The sequence below is a fragment of the Haliotis cracherodii genome, unplaced genomic scaffold (genome assembly GCF_022045235.1).
Source record: "Haliotis cracherodii isolate W230 unplaced genomic scaffold, xgHalCrac1.p SCAF_8, whole genome shotgun sequence".
Lineage (NCBI taxonomy): Eukaryota > Metazoa > Mollusca > Gastropoda > Lepetellida > Haliotidae > Haliotis > Haliotis cracherodii.
Window position 1 is genome coordinate 21,096,476 of NW_027266341.1, and position 18,265 is coordinate 21,114,740.

The following is an 18,265-nucleotide window of genomic DNA, read 5'->3' on the forward strand; positions in this document are numbered from 1 at the left end:
TTTATCTTGTTACTATGGCGTGTCTTTGGTTTTTTAAATATTTTTCTCTGAAATGTCCAAATCAACCTAGAAGCTGATATAGCGTAACTCACTGATGATGACTCCACTCCATTCTCTATAGTTCACCTCTATGGTGGAGAGAGTGAAAGGGATGGGTTAAATTAATGCCAAAAGACGCTAAAATATGGTACTTGTTGTTGCCCTGCCTGGTGCTTGGCATTAAGTAAATACAGTAAACTACAGTTATAACAAACTCAAAGTGACCACCAATTTTTGTTCATTATAACCGTAGTTTGTTATAAGCATATATACAGCAAATGAACTGGATCCCCAAAAAGTTGGTTTGGTCCGTTACTTCGTTATAAGTGTGTTCATTATATATGTACTTTACTGTATAAAGGGATAAAATATGGAGTAGTCGGCTTAGAGTCAGTAAACTGTGTCGGACTGGGCTATCGTACCTCAGTGGATATGCACTATATAATGGGGTATTAGTCCGGAGTTGTACAAGCAGACGCACACTAACATGCACCTACTTCTCTTTTCAATTGAATAATCTTGAATGCAATGTTAAGCCCCATTTCACCTCACCTAACCTCTTCATATTGAAATAACAGTCATTAAAGCTCTGCATAAAATGCCCCAGAAATTTAGGGCTATGCAGTGGTTGCTGAGTTGAAAACGGAGCCTTCCCACCAGATATGCAAGTTTGAAGCATTGTTTAAACATTCACCGATTTCCATTATCAATATGAAATACAGTAAACTACAGTTATAACAAACTCAAAGGGACCACTAATTTGAGTTTGTTATAACCACAGTGTATTATAAGCATATATGTAGCAAATGGCCAGGACAGAAAGTAAGTTCATTATATCCATCAGTTTGTTATAAGCATGTTCATTTTAAACGTAGGTTTCTGTAATTTAGGTTTACTATATTTATGATTTCTTATTGAGTTAATTGCAAACACTGGTTAACGGAGCAACAGCCTTAAGTCTATCTGATGGATACCAGTATTACAGTTGTCAAGACAATATTGTTTTCCTCAGATTTCCACACTTTTCAAGCTGTGTCATGGCAGGGGACACCAAGAAAGGGCTCACACCTAGTGTCCATGTAGGGAATTAAACCCAGGTCTTGACTTGAAAATGCTTTCACAACCAGGCCATCCTGGACTAATATCTAGTCTCTGAAATAAAAATAGTTTACGAAAAATCTGTAGTTGAATTATCTAAATTAAATATCATTAAGTGTTTGGAAACTGCTGTAGTACAAGAAACTTTGACCATCGTAAGTGTCATGACATTTAGACATCCAAACATCTTCAGAGACTGCCATGAATAATTCTGAAATAATTTTCCATGAAGATCAATATATGTGTCCTAATCAATAAGATTGCACATTATCCATAGACTTGGACCAGCACATTTCTTGTCATCCCAGCATACCAATAGGATTTTCAATATACCTACATTGTTGTCATGACTGTAAACCAATATTTTGTTCTTCTTACATGAAAAAATCAATTTGCTGGCATTTGATGGCGATGGAAAGCCATTCAATAAGATCTCTCACCATGGCGCTTAAGTCAAGATAATTTGCTGGGGCGGCGTTTTGGTTGCTGGGGCAGCATTTCAAGCAGTATCTCTGTATACATCACAGCGCCATATTGCCTGATGGTCATTCCCTGACTGGGCTAATCAAAATCCCGGGACAATGTTCCAAGATCCTGTATCGAGATGGTGATAGTGGATGGTAGATAAAGAAATTTATTGTAAAAAATGGCCTCTTGGCTGAATGTGCTCGACCAAACTTTGCAGTGTAGTCATTCAGTCTTTTGCTGATCAAAGTGGCCTATCAAAGACTTACAGAGATTGCAGCTTCTCCACAGGCCGTCTTTGAGGGATGAGCATGTCTTTCAAAGAAGATGTGACATTCCTGTTTCAAACTTCCAGACATTATGGACGAGTTTGCCTGTAATGAGTATCGCAGGGTCTTGTTGTGGCAACTACATAAGTGATCTGCTTCTTGGACATTCCTAGTTAAACTTCAGGGTCTGTCTGTGAGTGCTAGGGTTTTAGTGCCATGGCTGCGCTTACTTTAGGTAAAAAATGATAAGGGGCTGTTGGGTTGTCTTTTGGTTATTTTGTCAGTTCTTCATGAAAAAGACTGCCTCCATGGTCTAGTGGTAGAGTGTCCTCTGGGAGAGCGGAAGGTTGGGGTTTGATCCCAGGCCGCATCATACAAAAAGACGTTTAAAGATGGTACTTCTTGTTACCCTGTCTGGTGCTCAGGATTTTTGCTGAAACAAGGACTGGACGGCTCAGAGTCAGTATACTGTGTCTGAGTGGGGTATTCATGTTAAACTGCGGCATTGTATCTCAGTTGGCTGCACTACGAAATCAGCATTAGTCCCAACTAGTGTATTCATCCACACACACCCGCGTGCATGCACGTCGCTACATTAGACGAATAACCTTGGATGTGACCTTTAACCCCATTTCACCTCACCTTACCAGTGTTCTACAGCAGTACAAAGTGGAACCCATTAGTCTTGCCAGGATCTGTTGGTTTTACACTCTATGGAAAACTAGTATTTATTGATACTAAAGCATCTAAATGCTACTTCAAATACAATCCACATGAAACAGTTCATATTATATTAACATATCCAAGGTTGTGATATATTGTAATATAGTAACCTTCAAACATGACATTTATTATCACTGACAAAAATGATGTCCGAGACTGTTCCCTATTTTGACTTGTACCATATGTTCCCATGTTTTTTCAGGTGAACTATTGACTTGCCTTTGCATGTGTCTGTGACAGGTGCCAAGATATGCTCACCTTTTTGCAAACACCTGGTATCATCACTATTTGATACTCGCTGTGACTCACATGCCATGACAAATTGGGTGGTCCTTAACTTGTTTTGAGTGGTATATTACAGAATCTTGACATTGATGGTCGTATTTCTCCTTTATTTATGTCATGATTACATTCACCTCAAGTTGTAAAATAAGTATGCTTGACCAGTCAATTATTACTAGAGCGAAGCGTGATTTGTTTGGATGTAATTACAGAATCTAATAGTGGTTTTTTAAAAAAAAAAATCAATTTTCGGCCACAATTGTTTGTACCACATAAAAAAACATGAAGAAAAAGCTCACATTTCATCATATACCAATAACATCTAATATGATTCTATTAATACAAAATTATTACAGGTCATTGCCCTCAGTAAATTGCCAATGTGTAAATTTCCATACTTTCACCAGAAAAAATGTGTAAAAGTGTCCCTTAGTGGAAAAGGATTAATCAAAAGCTGACATCTTTAGGAGATGGTATAACTTTTTGGGCCATAAACGGGGATGAACAGGAAGTCATGTGATAGCACTGCATGCTGGGATGGTCCCTGGGCAATGTTTTCTCTATACACAGTGTTAACGCCTTATTTGGTAATCTAGTCATTTCATACATCCAAATGGTTGTGTTTGATGAGAAGGGCTTCCTTCTTTTCACAGCATTGTTAGATATTATTTTTTCCTATAGTTTTCCTCAAGCCCAGTGGTGCATTAGTGAATATAAGACGCCTGCAGTTATGCTAGTTTGATCAAAGATCTGTGTCTTGAATGAACATGTTTGTTCACTCGATTAGTTTTAGGGTCAGTTCGCTGGTTCAAATGCGTATTTGGAAAGCAAATATTGAAACAGTAGTCTTTTGAATCCTTTGGGAGAGATTGCCCCATTTTTTTCGAAGAATCTTTATTATCGCTTAATCTAGTTGATAAAGTCCAAAGTAGTGGTGATGGTTGGGATATCTCAAGGTGCTTGACCTTTGTCAATATGTCCAATGAACTGTTTATCCATTGACCTGGAAGTGGAGAATTGACCCTGTAATTGCATTTGTTATGCAGATGAAATGCTTTCTGTTATTGCTGTGGAACACTGCATCATGGGAGTGTAAGACCTGCGTAGTATTGATCACAAATTGATCAGTGGTCAAGAGCTTGTCTCGCTGGATGCTTACTGCTCATCACGCAGTGAGTCACTGTGAAATACTTCACATGAAAGCAAAACTACATGTATACCTCATTTTCAGATCATGCATGTGGTAAAGTGAGACATTCAGTCATTGCAGCTCCTAGAGTGTTCCTCTGTTGGATGTCAGACAAGCCGTGTCACCAGTATCATATTCCAGCTTTAATGGGGGCGGTCGGGTAGCCTAGTGGTTAAAGCGTTCTCCCGTCATGCCGAAGACCTGGGTTCGATACCCGTCATGGGTACATTGTGTGAAGCCCATTTCTGGTGTCCCCCGCTGTTATATTGCTGAAATATTGCTAGAAACGGTGTAAAACCATACTCACTCATTCCGGCTTTAATGTAGATCTCAGTTTCCAAGTTTATATTTACATGTTCTGATGTGGGCAATCATTTGAACTTGTAGAATGTTCCTCTGTTGAATGTCAGACCAAATGTGTCTCCAGTATCTCAGGATCACTGGCATCAGTATCCAAAATTATGTCTGATATACCATATTTGCCGTATTAATTAATTACGCACCCTTTGCCAATGAACAGATTGATCAACTTTTCTACCAATCTGTAATTTATCTCTTCTAAGCGCCCCCACTGAGACAGAATCTTTACATGACAATCCCAATTTTCTCAGGAATACAGAAGGGGTGTATAATTGTCTGGTAACATTTTCGAAATTGTTTTAGTTTTATCAACGTTTGTTGATTTCAACTCCATCTTTGAAAACACTTGCTGTGTATGGTTTTAATAATAAGCATCTGTGAGGCTTATTTTTATGAATATATCTCAATTTCTCGTTGTAATTTGCTGAAGTGGGAACAAATTTGACTCCTTTATTTTTCTATGATAATACCTCTCTTGTATTCCTGGGAACAGCTAGGTCCGTAGTACCAGTTGCCATTGTAAGATCTACCTGAAATGTGTTTTCACTGTCATTTTGGCTGTATGAATCAGATGTGTGTGGATGTGGTGCAATGTCTCCAGCTGGATAGCGGTCCTGTGTGACATTAGAAACAGTCAGATTCGCAGGAGACCTTGCAGACCAGAATATGGACTTGTGATTGATAATGACATGGATCATTGCTCACAAAATTGATGATTGCTTTGTCAGGTAAGGCCCTGTTTCCACAAAGCAATTTTAGTGCTCTGACTGTCGCAGGTCCATGACAAAACATGGGAGTTACGAGTGTCTTAGTGCTATGATCTCTTTGTGGGACAGGGCCAGGCTTGAAGACACCAACTTCTTTCATGGAAGGAGGGCACTTGTGGCACAGTCGTCTAAGGCACCGTGATTCGCTGTGCAGAGTTGCGTCCCTTCGGCACACCAGAAACCTATGATTGTGGGTTCGAATCCTGGTTCGCCCCGATTATGTTTCTAGGTTTGTCTACACCAAGCCCATGCTCCCACATTAAGCTGACAAGCCGTGATATAACTGGAATACTGTTAAAAGTGGTGTAACAACCAACCCAACCCAACCCAACCCAACCCAACCCAACCCATCGCTCGCTCACTCACTCACTCACTCACTCACTCACTCACTCACTCACTCACTCACTCACTCACTCACTCACTCACTCACTCACTCACTCACTCACTCACTCACTCACTCACTCACTCACTCACTCACTCAGATGAGTTGGTTCAGCAGCACAGTGGATGGTTTTAGTTGTAATTGGCTATCATGCAAAAGAACTTGTTTCATAAAACCTTTTTCTTATTAAATGAATCTTGAAACCATGCTCTGATCCAGGTGTTAATAAAGGACTGTTTTAAAGTTACTGATAAAAAAGGACAAGTTCATTTATGTATTTATTTCCATGCCTACTAAGCCATGGTCCAAGTTATTTTACACACATGACCCTGTGACACCAGTGAGGATTTATGGGTAGAAAAACCCTTTGATACTAAAATTAATATGAATGATCTGAAATTTTTTCAAAAGAAGTGAAAGAACACATGATTGTTTCAAATAACAAAAGCTGATCAGCCATGACAGATCAACTAATCACATGAAGAAATTCGGGTTTTAACTTCTTTTGAGTAGTATATAAGCTTCATTTTGGGAATAAGCAGTGCTTTAATGATTGATCAATGACTAATAATAGTTTAGCCTTAAAATAATTCATATGAAATAAAATTTAGTCAATATTTGATGAAAATGAACTTAATGAAATTAGATCATCTTTTTTTAACATGATGTAATGACCTTTTGTCAAGCCCTAACATTTTAAGATCATGTTGAAAGTTACTCAAATCATCAACAATGACTAAAATGCAACCTTAAAAGATTGAAGTATGTACAAAGATATAAAATAGATTCAAGATCTATTGAATGAATTGGATAAGTACTGAAACACTCCCCTTGATTTTAATTTAAGAATTTTTTTCGGAATAAAACGAGGTTGTTTGCTTCACCTAATTAAGGATTACAAAGAATAAATTGTATCTTCCGCTTCAAAAAACTACGACTAAACATTGAAAAGAAATGTGATACGATGATTTTGAACATGAACTTGACATGGTTGTTGGCGAAAGCTGATCAGGTTTGCAAGAATTGCAAACAAAAAAACTCCAACTAAAGGATTCATGCTATTTTCATTCTCAATTGACATGCACCTCTCTCCAGCAAAGTAGCATTTTGTAATAGTTTATCTCAGAGCAGGCTGAGTGGAAGGGTTATGTTCTGTTGATAACAAGAAAACCGTCGGACTGTTGCCTGCTGAGGCCCCATTGATTGTAGAGTGCAGTTGAACTCTTGTGGAAGAACTGGCCATGGAAGCATTGCAATAATGATAAGAGTTCTGTTCCTGAAACCTGATTTATTGTTTGGGGAAGGTGAGCTTATTAGCTGTCTGCCTTTTTTTTAACTGGGAGGATTTATTTCAATAAGGAGGTTTTAACGTAAAAAAAGATTACTTTACCATTTTGTATTCCTTTGTCTCATTTCAATTATATGTTATAGAGTAATGTTGTTATGGGTTCAAATTGGTCTTCAGCAACCTATGCTTGTTACAAGAGGCAACTAACAGGATTGGGTGGTCAGACTCGCTGACTTGAATTCCGTAGATCGATGCTCATGATGTCAATCACTGGACTGTCTGGTCCAAACGATTATTTAGACTGCCATCATGTAGTTTAAATAGTGCTGAGTGCTGCGTTAAACAACAAACAAACAAAACAATCCAAATGTAATGTGTTGTCAAGGTGTTATAGGCTGTTATGTTATTTTTTTATAGCAATATGTTTTTTATATTGCCATTTTCTAAAGAATGTATGTCATTGTTAAAGTTGTTTATCGACATTTAATGACAGCTATGTCGTTGTCATTTTGAATTCAGCATTCATTTTTCATTTGTAATTGAAAAAGGTGAGAAAAATGATTTGTCCTAGTATTTCAGATAAAATTATTTGAGAAATTTCTTCTTTTTTAAACCCATTTTGATATGGTGTCCTAAAGCAAAGCAGCTCACAGGGTGCCTACCAGTGGCGACCCTTGAAGATCCGGTGTAGGATAGGTCTTCAGCAACCCATACTTGTCGTAAAAGGCGACTGTGCTTGTCGTAAGAGGCAACTAACGGGATTGGGTGGACAGACTCGCTGACTTGGTTGATGCATGCATGTCATCAATCCCAATTGTGTGGATCGATGATATCAATCACTGGATTGTCTGGTCCAGACTCGATTATTTACAGACCGCCGCCATATAGCTGGAATATTGCTGATTAAAGCGTTAAACAACAAACAGACAAACCTACCAGTGGCATTATCCTCCGGTCATGGGTTTTAATCCCAGATTGGCCCAAGTTATATTTTATTCTTGATAGCCATTGCCTCTTGTCATGTGGTTCACCAAAGTGGTAAGCTTCTATGACCTGTTTCACTCCTAGGTATGTTTTTTTAGTATCAGGAACAAGTTATGGAGAATTTTTTTCGTCAAAATCTTATTTATTTGTTGTATTTTTTACCTTCATGCTATTTTCCACATCTAATTTCGGTGGTTGGGATTTCATATACATATTGTTAAACTTCTTTTTTTTGGATAATTTAAGTTATTACTGACAGAAGAAGGAAAACAATAAAATTGAAAATCAATGCTATTTATTTATTGCTATTTCATCAGTTAGATTTATTAAACTTTGAAAAGAGACAATATCCACGCAAAAAAATTGAAACAATAAATGTTATTTCGAAACAGTAATATTTCCTGTTTTTTTTCAGTTTGATAGTGGGTTTGAATCCCGGTTCCTACGATTATGTTTCTAGGTTTGTCAGCACCATACCTATGCTCATAGGTTTCACCAAAGTGGTTAACGTCTCTGACTAAAATCGGAACTTTCCTCTCAAATTAAGTTGACACGTTCGTGCTATAACTGGAGTACTGTTCAAAGCAGGATTACTCTACTCACTCAGTTTGAGAACTAAGATGAAGAAAACATGATGAATGTGTGTTTTATAATCACTTTACTTTGAACTTAGGAGTGAGTGAGTGAGTTGGGTTTAACGCCGCTTTTAACACTATTCCAGTTATATCGCGGCGTGTCAGCCTAATGTGTGAGGAAAGCCTGAAGTGATGCATGTGTCAGACGTTTACCACTTTGGTGAACCCCATGAGCACGGGTATGGTGCTGACAAACCTAGAAACATAATCAGGGCAAAACGGGATTCGAACCCATAATCAAAGGTTTCTGGGGTGCCCAAGGGATGCAACTTTGCACAGCGAATCGCGGCGCTATACGACTGTGCCACCCAACAAATTTGATCTCTGTACAGACACAGAGCTGTCAAGTATCCAGGCCATATGTTACACGTGCCAGCGAAAATCATGTTTTCGCCATCTCAACCTGTTTCTAAAAGGCAATCAAATAGATTATGATGCATCTGCCTTTGAAATAGATTGGAAGCTTCCCAACAGTAAATACCGAGCAGGAGAACATGATAGATCTGAAACAGCAATTATTTTAACATTGGTATAAATCAAACGTCCAACATTATCTCTTGTTCATACAGGAGTATGTATTATAATGAATCATGTGTTTTGTAAGAATTGTTATATGTGCCAAGCAGCATCCACAGTTTACTTGGCAGTGATGGGTACACAGGTGAACATTGTGGCCATTGTGATATGATACGTGCCTTTTCCATACACTTCCTTGAGGAATTTTGAATAGTCATATCCTAACATGTCAGCTTCAGCCTTGAAACATTCCAGATTAGACCGCCTTTGTGGTCTAGTGGTAGAGACTCTGCCGGGAGAGCAGGTGGTGGTTGGTTCAATCCCCAGGTGGGTCATGCCATAAGACGTTTAAAGATGGTACTTGTTGTTACCCTGCCTAGTGCTCTGCATAAAAGGGCTTAAAGGAAGTCTGGTATGCTCAGAGTCAGTACCCTGTTTCCGCACGCACGCACGCACTCACTGTTTTTTGGTCCCGTCCATTTGCTCTATATAGGCTTATAACGAACTGTGGTTATAACTAACTAAAATGTATGGATCCTTTGATTTCGTTATAACCGTAGTTAACTGTATATGCAGGTACTTTCAAATAGTGTCACCAGGATCTTTTTCATTTCATTCTGACATTGTCAAAACAATCTATTGTCATGTGTGACATCAATCTCTCTGAAATGAGATCTTTTACTCCAACACGATACTTCTCTGAGTGAAGATCTCATGACACCTCCATATGGGGTCGGGGCGGTCAGGTAGCCTAGTGGTTAAAGCGTTCGCTCGTCACGCCGAAGACCCGGGTTCAATTCCTGACATGGGCACAATATGTGAAACCCATTTCTGGTGTCCCCTGCCGTGATATTGCTGGAAAATTGCTAAAAGCGGCGTAAAACCATACTCACTCACTCCATATGGGGTCACATCAGGTGAACTTTCTAATCAGCATCTGATTTTCATATCTCGAAAACAAATATAATCAGAGACATCCCCCTGCAATAAGATGTAGCTGTGTCATTGTTGATGATATGTTATAAACCCTGTTGATAAGGTGTCCCAGCCCTATTTGTTTAGATACAAATTTCTGAATTGAGATGATAAAGACATGAAGCCAAATAGTATAGAAATCTTACTGGCTCAAGAACCCACACATCTTTCGTTTACATTGGGTGTTCAAAATTCACTTAGGGTTCATTGGTACCTGTGAAGATCCAGGGTAGAATAGGTCGTCAGCAGAATACCTGGTAGGTTGATCACTCATGTTACCAATCACTGGATTGTCTGGTCCAGACTCGATTATTTACAGACCACTGTCATATAGCTGGAATATTGCAGCGTTAAACAACATACAAACAAAACAATCCACATATGATGTGTTACAGCGTCAATGTGTCATAGCAACAAGGTGTGATACTTTTATGTTAAATTTTTGTTTTGTTAGTTGTTTGACGCCACTCTGAGCAATATTCCAGCTTTATGACGGTGGTGTAAATAATCAAGTCTGGACCAGACAATTCAGTGGTTGACATCATGTGCATCAATCCATGCAATTGGGATTGATGAAATGCATCAACCAAGTCAGCGAGCCTGACCACCTGATCCCATTGGTCACCTCTTACGACAATCATAGTCACCTTTTATGGCAAGCATGGGTTGCTGAAGACTAAACCTTTTTAGCAATATGTTTTTTTTCGATTGCTGTTTTCGAAAAAGTGCCTTTGATCAATTTGTATATACCTTTATTTACTATTAGGCCACAATCCTTTTGAATTCAGGGTTCAGAATCTCAGTATTCCAAACGGGGAGGAGTCCTCTGATCTCGGTGCAGAGAGGTATTGTGTCAGAGTCAGAGATCTTCTTTCATTGAGATTAGGGGGGCACGGGGGGCCCAGTCATCTAAGGTGCCGCGATTCGCTGTGCAGAGTTGCGTCCCTTGGGCACGCCAGAAACCTATGATTGTGGGTTCGAATCCCGGTTCGCCCAGATTATGTTTCTAGGTTTGTCAGCACCATACCCGTGCTTGTGGGTTTCACCGAAGTGGTAAACGTCTGACCTGCATCACTTCGGCTTTCTTCCCACATTAAGCTGACATGCCGCGATATAACTGGAATACTGTTAAAAGTGGCGTTAAACCCAACTCACTCACTCACTCACTGAGATTAGTTTGGTATTGATGTGAACTCTCATATTTTGACTGCTCATTGTAGTGTTGACATTTTGTCCTTGATTAAATTAATAGTTTGAGCTCCTGTTTCACCTCGACTGACATAGGAGGTTGATGTAAAGCATTTCATTAATAGCCATATTCTGGTTCACGAGATCACCTGCAATTCCAACTGTTTCTAATCATGTGATACAGGACACACCATCCCAACAAAATGGCCTCTATTGTGTATTAGGTGCAGGAAGACCTGGCAAGAGAGATCAGAACCTGTTTTCACCCTGCTTAGCTGTGTTATATTAAGAAACACACTCAACCTACCCCACCCCCACACCCACCCCCACCACCACCCCCCCAGCCCCCCCACCCACCCCACCTGACCTAAAAAAACCCAAACAAATAAAAATAAATAAATAAATAAATAAATAAAACTCAAAATCTATCATACAGAAATGGTAGTTACTAATTAAACTGTTTGTAAGGAAATGAGTAAATGTATTTTTTTAACTCTACACATTGAAGGTTACTGAAGATTTCTACAGAATGTATGGTACAAGAACCTCAGCATTTTTTCATGTCAAAGCAAAGACAGAATGTTTTTTTTTAATTACACAAATATTATAAGACTGCTTAAATGTCTTGATATGTGTTTTAAAGTTTAAATTATCAGCTTGTATGTTGCCTGTCCTGACCACTGTAACTAGTATTTTCTAGAACATGACTGACACTACATTTGTATTCTGTAAAAAAAAAAAAGACACCACTGATTTCTTCAACCCCCAGTCAAGCAAGAGGGACTGCTGTGACAACATTCAAAACTGAATATCCACCTCCCCACAAAAAAAACTCTAAAAAACTATTTACAGTTTAGAAGCATACTGATTTACAAAATGATAAACTTTATAAAAAAGAGATCTTGAGCAGAAAAACACTGAGCTGCAGTGGACAAAAACGTCACACTGACATCTTGGGCAGGATGTTATTCTTAGGTAATTAGAGAGTGATGGATAGCATGTTAAACATTCTGAAGCACTGCCTAGTGTAAGTCTTGCCACATTTTATCCCCAAGTTCTTCTCCCTGACATGAAGCAACATGATGGGTTGAGTGCTTGATGATACTGCAGAGCTGAGGCGTTGGTCGGTAATGATTTCAGATGAAATGATGCTCACAATCTGGTCTAAGGTGTGCTGCAGGCTTGGTTGTTGTCAGGTGTGTGTGTGCAGGATCTGATTTCCAAGTATTTTCATTTCTTCATTTGAGATTTATATGATATGGCAATACATATTAAAAATATGCCTTTGCACTTTTTTTCTGAAAAGATGTCTGAATTGAACCTGAGTGAAATCCTGATATCAAAGAATTGTTTGTTTTATGTTTAATAACGAATTATTAATGCAACGTTGACAAGACAAACCAGTGGTTGATATTGCGATCTTCGTCCAACGTTGTCAGGATACAGTGACTAGAGGCAAATAATGATTCACTGGATGTCTGATTTGTGCAAATGTATGAAATTTGATTTAAAAAACTGTTTTTGCTGGTATGTAGTGACAGGTAAACATGTATGAAAGTTAATTGCAAAATACTTTTTTCTGTTGGTATGAACAAGAAGTCTAAAGTCACTGTCTGTTAATTTTCTGTTCTCTTTGATAATGGAACAAGTCTCCTGATTTGACAGGGCAAGAGGCAAGTTTTCTACGACCTTACATCGTGACCTTATACCTATGTTGTTTAGCCCTATCCATCTATTGCTTGATAAAGGTGTTAGAATCTACACCGAAACGTCGCACTAATTGTAATAAAGAAGTTGTTCATCCATAGAACTCGTCTTACTTCATCACTCCAACTTCTAAATGCCACTGAAAGAAGCTTACATCGTGACCTTACTACAACCTTACATCACGACCTCACTACTTACTTTGTAAGGTACATATCTAAAAACAAAGGAATGTAAGGCAGACATATTGGGATGTATTCTTCCCACGAATCTGTGATTGCAATCTGAATGTACACTGATTCATAAACAGGAAATGAGGTCACAGTATTTCCACAGGCAGAATAGATTTATCACATTTATTCATTTGTATAGGGAAGCATCCAATGCTTCTCCTCCAGTATCCAATGTTTGTCCTCCACTATCCAGTGTTTGTCCACCAATATCCAATGCTTGTTCTCCAGTATCCAATGTTTGTCCTCCACTATCCAGTGTTTGTCCACCAATATCCAGTGTTTGTCCACCAGTATCCAATGCTTCTTCTCCACTATCCAGTGTTTTTCCCCCAGTATCCAATGCTTGTCCCCCAGTATCCACTGCTTGTCCACCACTATCCAATGCTTGTCCACTAGTATCCTATGCTTGTCCCCCAGTATCCAATGCTTGTCCCCCAGTATCCAGTGTTTGTCCTCCAGTATCCAATGTTTGTCCCCCAGTATCCAGTGTTTGTTCCCAAGTATCCAATGCTTGTCCACCAGTATCCAATGCTTGTCCACCAGTATCCAATGCTTGTTCTCCAGTATCCAATGCTTGTCCACCAATATCCAATGCTTGTTCTCCAATATCCAATGCTTGTTCTCCAGTATCCAGTGTTTGTCCCCCAGTATCCAATGCTTGTTCTCCACTATCCAGTGCTTGTCCCCAGTATCCCGTGTTTGTCCCCCAGTATCCAATGTTTGTCCACCAGTATCCAATGTTTGTCCTCCAATATCCAATGCTTGTTCTCCAGTATCCAATGCTTGTCCACCAGTATCCAGTGGTTGTCCACCAGTATCCAATGTTTGTCCACCAGTATCCAATGTTTGTCCACCAGTATCCAATGTTTGTCCTCCAATATCCAATGCTTGTTCTCCAGTATCCAATGCTTGTCCACCAGTATCCAGTGGTTGTCCACCAGTATCCAATGTTTGTCCACCAGTATCCAATGCTTGTCCTCCACTATCCAGTGTTTGTCCTCCAGTATCCAATGTTTGTCCACCAGTATCCAATGCTTGTCTTCCACTATCCAATGCTTGTCCTCCACTATCCAATGCTTGTCCTCCACTATCCAATGCTTGTCCTCCACTATCCAGTGTTTGTCCTCCAGTATCCAATGTTTGTCCCCCAGTATCCAGTGTTTGTTCCCAAGTATCCAATGCTTGTCCACCAGTATCCAGTGTTTGTCCACCAGTATCCAATGTTTGTCCACCAGTAGTATATTTTCATGGAATTGTAAGGTAGCTCTGACTGCATTTATTGAAACGTCTGTTGCAGGTGAGACTGTCGATCATGCTGTGATTTAACTGACTTTGTTGAAACTCAGTTTACAAGTTATTTGTACCTACACATTCATCAGAATGAACTAAATATTGTTGTTAGTACAGTACATGTAACTCTGCACAGGGATTTTACCAAATAACCTCAATGTCAATTTCTGTGAGTCTCAAAAGCATACATAAAGATATTTGACTGGCTGTTTTAATCTTTGAGCATTGTCTGGATACCATGACTGTAATTATGAAGTAATGTTGCCTATGATTGGTTGACTCAGGTTATGGGACATGAACAGTATTATTCTCGGTCTGCATTCAGTCTAATTATAATCAGATCTTTTACTCCAATACGATACCTCTCTGCAATACCTCTCTGCATAATAATCGGTTGACACCTCCATAGATTGTCATGAACCCTGAGTGAACTTTGACACCACCACTCTCTCTCTCTCTCCCTCCCCCCCCTCCCCCCTCCCCCATTCTAAAGGAAGGGTGTGAGGGTCCTTGAGCCAATGAGATGTCAGATATCTAAAATGATTTCGCTTAATATTTTTCACTGCCACAATTTGGAAATTTTGGTTTGTACAATAAAAACTATTCACAAATATTCACTTGTATTCCCTTTGGAGTGCAGACACCACGTCGCTCAGAAACGACAGTAGGCTGTCCCTGATAATATTCATTTTTGGAATTAAGAAATCGGATATGCTTGTCTGAATGCTTTGCTCACTCGTACTAAGAATTTAGAAGCCTTGGCGCTGATTGGAAAGTTAATCCTGGTTTGCCTGATTATGTTTCGTTGTTTGTCAGCGCCATAACCATGCATATGGCTTTTACAAAAGTGGTAAACGTCTATGACATGCAACACTTTGGGCTTTCCTTCCACATCAAGCTGACACGCCATGATATAACTAGGGTACTGTTCAAAGGGGCTTTAGGGGTGGTGGGTAGCCTTGTGGTTAAACGTTCACTCGTCCTGCCAAAAACTCAGGTTCTATTCCCCACATGGGTACAATGTGTGAAGCCCATTTCTGGTGTTCTCCGCTATGATATTGCTGGAATATTGCTAAACGTAGTGTAAAACCATACTCACACTCTGAACCAAAAAAATCCATAGTGTATTCTTAAATGTTAATTACTTAGCCTTGAATATATTCCTTGGTTTGTTTGTGTCACAAGAAGACATGTTGTTTTCATCACACTGGTACACCACCATGACCTGAGTCACTTTGTGGTTGCCTCCCTTTGTGTTCCTGAAATACTGTTTGAAGTGGCATTCTGACTCACTCACTCACTCACTCACTCACTCACTCACTCACTCACTCACTCACTCACTCACTCACTCACTCACTCACTCACTCACTCACTCACTCACTCACTCACTCTCACTCACTCACTCACTCTCACTCACTCACTCAAAAATAGATTCTATCTGAATAACAAACAACACATGCATGTTTGCAATGCTAATGTTCTTAAAGGCAGAGTAAGCCTCTTTGATGAGCTGAGCGGAGATAACAAGATCGGGAGTCTGATACCTGCATGTCTAACATATGTCAATGTACTGGGTAATTACCCACCTCACACAATGAGCAGCTCATGTTCAGGTAAGTCATGAGCAGAAGGATCATTAAGCAGCGATGTTGAGAAAACCCATCAACGATGTCAAGGTTGTATTAACGTAACAGACCAGGGGAGTGGTTGGTGGTTCGTTCACCTGGCTGCGTCATACCAAAAGACATACCAAGATAATGCCTGTTGTTGCCCCCTGGTGTTAACGTGATGAATCGGGGCGGTCAGGTAGCATAGTGGTTAAAGCGTTTGCTCGTCACGCCGAAGACCCGGGTTCGATTCCCGACATGGGTACAATGTGTGAAGCCCATTTCTGGTGTCCCCCGCCGTGATATTGCTGGAAAATTGCTAAAAGCGGCGTAAAACCATACTCACTCACTCACTCACTTACGTGATGAATCAGGGACTGGCCAGTTGGTAGTCAGTATACTGTGTCGGTGGTTTCTGTCCTATGGTGTCTCAGTGCTCAAGCATTATAAAACCAGCATTAGTCTGGACCAGGACACACAGACAGACACATACATGCATCCTAGTGGAATAATCCCCAATACAGCATTAAGCCCCGTTTCACTTCCTTTCACCTTAATTGAAATACAGTAAACACAATACAGTTATAACAAATTTTAGTTCGCAATAACCGTAGTTCGTTATGAGCATATATACACCGTATAATGGACGGAACTAAAAAATAAGTTTGTTATATTGGTCAGTTTGTTATAAGCGTGTGCGTTATAAATGTAGTTTACTGACTTATAATGACTGTTATTTGGTGTAGGATTTTGAAGTTAATTGTCCTCCTTGGGGGACTCATTTTTGCGAGTTACCGTATTCGACCTAATAAGCGCCCAGCTCTAATAAGCACCTACGGTGACATTTGCTGAACAATCCCAATTAGCACCCCTTCCCATTGATCAATGTACACAAGACTAATTTCTTCACGTATAATACGCACTCCTGTGCTATATGCATCCTTAAGTATGGGCAATAAAATTCTGGAAAAATATATCTGTCGTACATAAACATTTCAGGCTGTCAGCATAACCATGAAATTTATCTTTCAACTCTGTATTTTCACCAAAATAATATTCTATCCCCACTATTTTTCATTTTGAGGGCACCCTGGGCGCGTTTTACGTCAAATACGGTAACTCTTCAACCATCATTAAAATATTTCTTCCTGAGAGCTTGTCTACACATCAGGCAAGTGCTGAATGAAGTCACTTTTGCATTTTGCTTTTTAGAATTTTTCAATTTTAATTTCAGACTTAAATAAGGGTACAGTTCATGCTAAACTAATGCATCAATTTTCATTATTACCCAAATGTGAGAGAGATGTGGGTGAATGAACTTATATTTATTGCTCAATTGTATATTTGTTAATCTTTGGCTGAGAAATTGCAACTTTCATTCATTCACAAATCACAAAACCAGGGGCAGTCTGGTGGCCTTGTGGTTAAAGCGCTCGCTCGTCACGCCGAAGACCCGGGTTTGATTCCTGACATGGATAAAATGTGTGAAGCCCATTTCTGGTGTCCCCAGCCATGGTATTGCTGGAATAATGCTAAAAGCGGCGTAAAACCGTACTCACTCACTCACTCACTCACTCACTCACTCACTCACTCACTCACTATACCATGATGAGAGTGTAACATAATGACACAGAAACACTGTATTGTAGATCAAACATGCTTTTATTGCTGAGTTATAAACAGAGCTCCAGATAAACTGCCAATTTGTATAATTTGCAAATAGACATAAACAATGTCAAAATCCTAATGGTAACAACACTGTGAAGAAAAGCCCATTGTAGAGCGACTATATTTCTTTACATATCTTAATTTGTGGATCGAATGTAAGCATCACATCTACATGCATTCTGCTGCAGTGAATAATGCACGCACGCACGCACGCATGCATTCAACTTGCTCGCTCGCCTGCCCACTCACTCACTCACATTAAAACACAGCATGCAGGCAGTTTATGCCCCACACATGGTTTGAATGATGAGATGTTTTTATAAGGCTATATGTTAGCAAATTGAGTATTAAGTGTCATACAGGACTTAATGGGTTTGAAGTCGCTTCTTTAATCTTGCAGAAAACTGCAGTTCCAAGAGAGCAGTTTCTGCTCTTAATTTACTGACATGAATCGAACTATTTCCGACAAAATTAAGGATCATGAGTGCTGGTAATAACCGCAAGTAGGTTTCTGCCAATACATGCCATGACAAACAAGGCAGATCCTCAGCCCCTAGAGAATGTTATAAAGTAAGCAGCTTCATGTCCTTGTGAAATAAACCT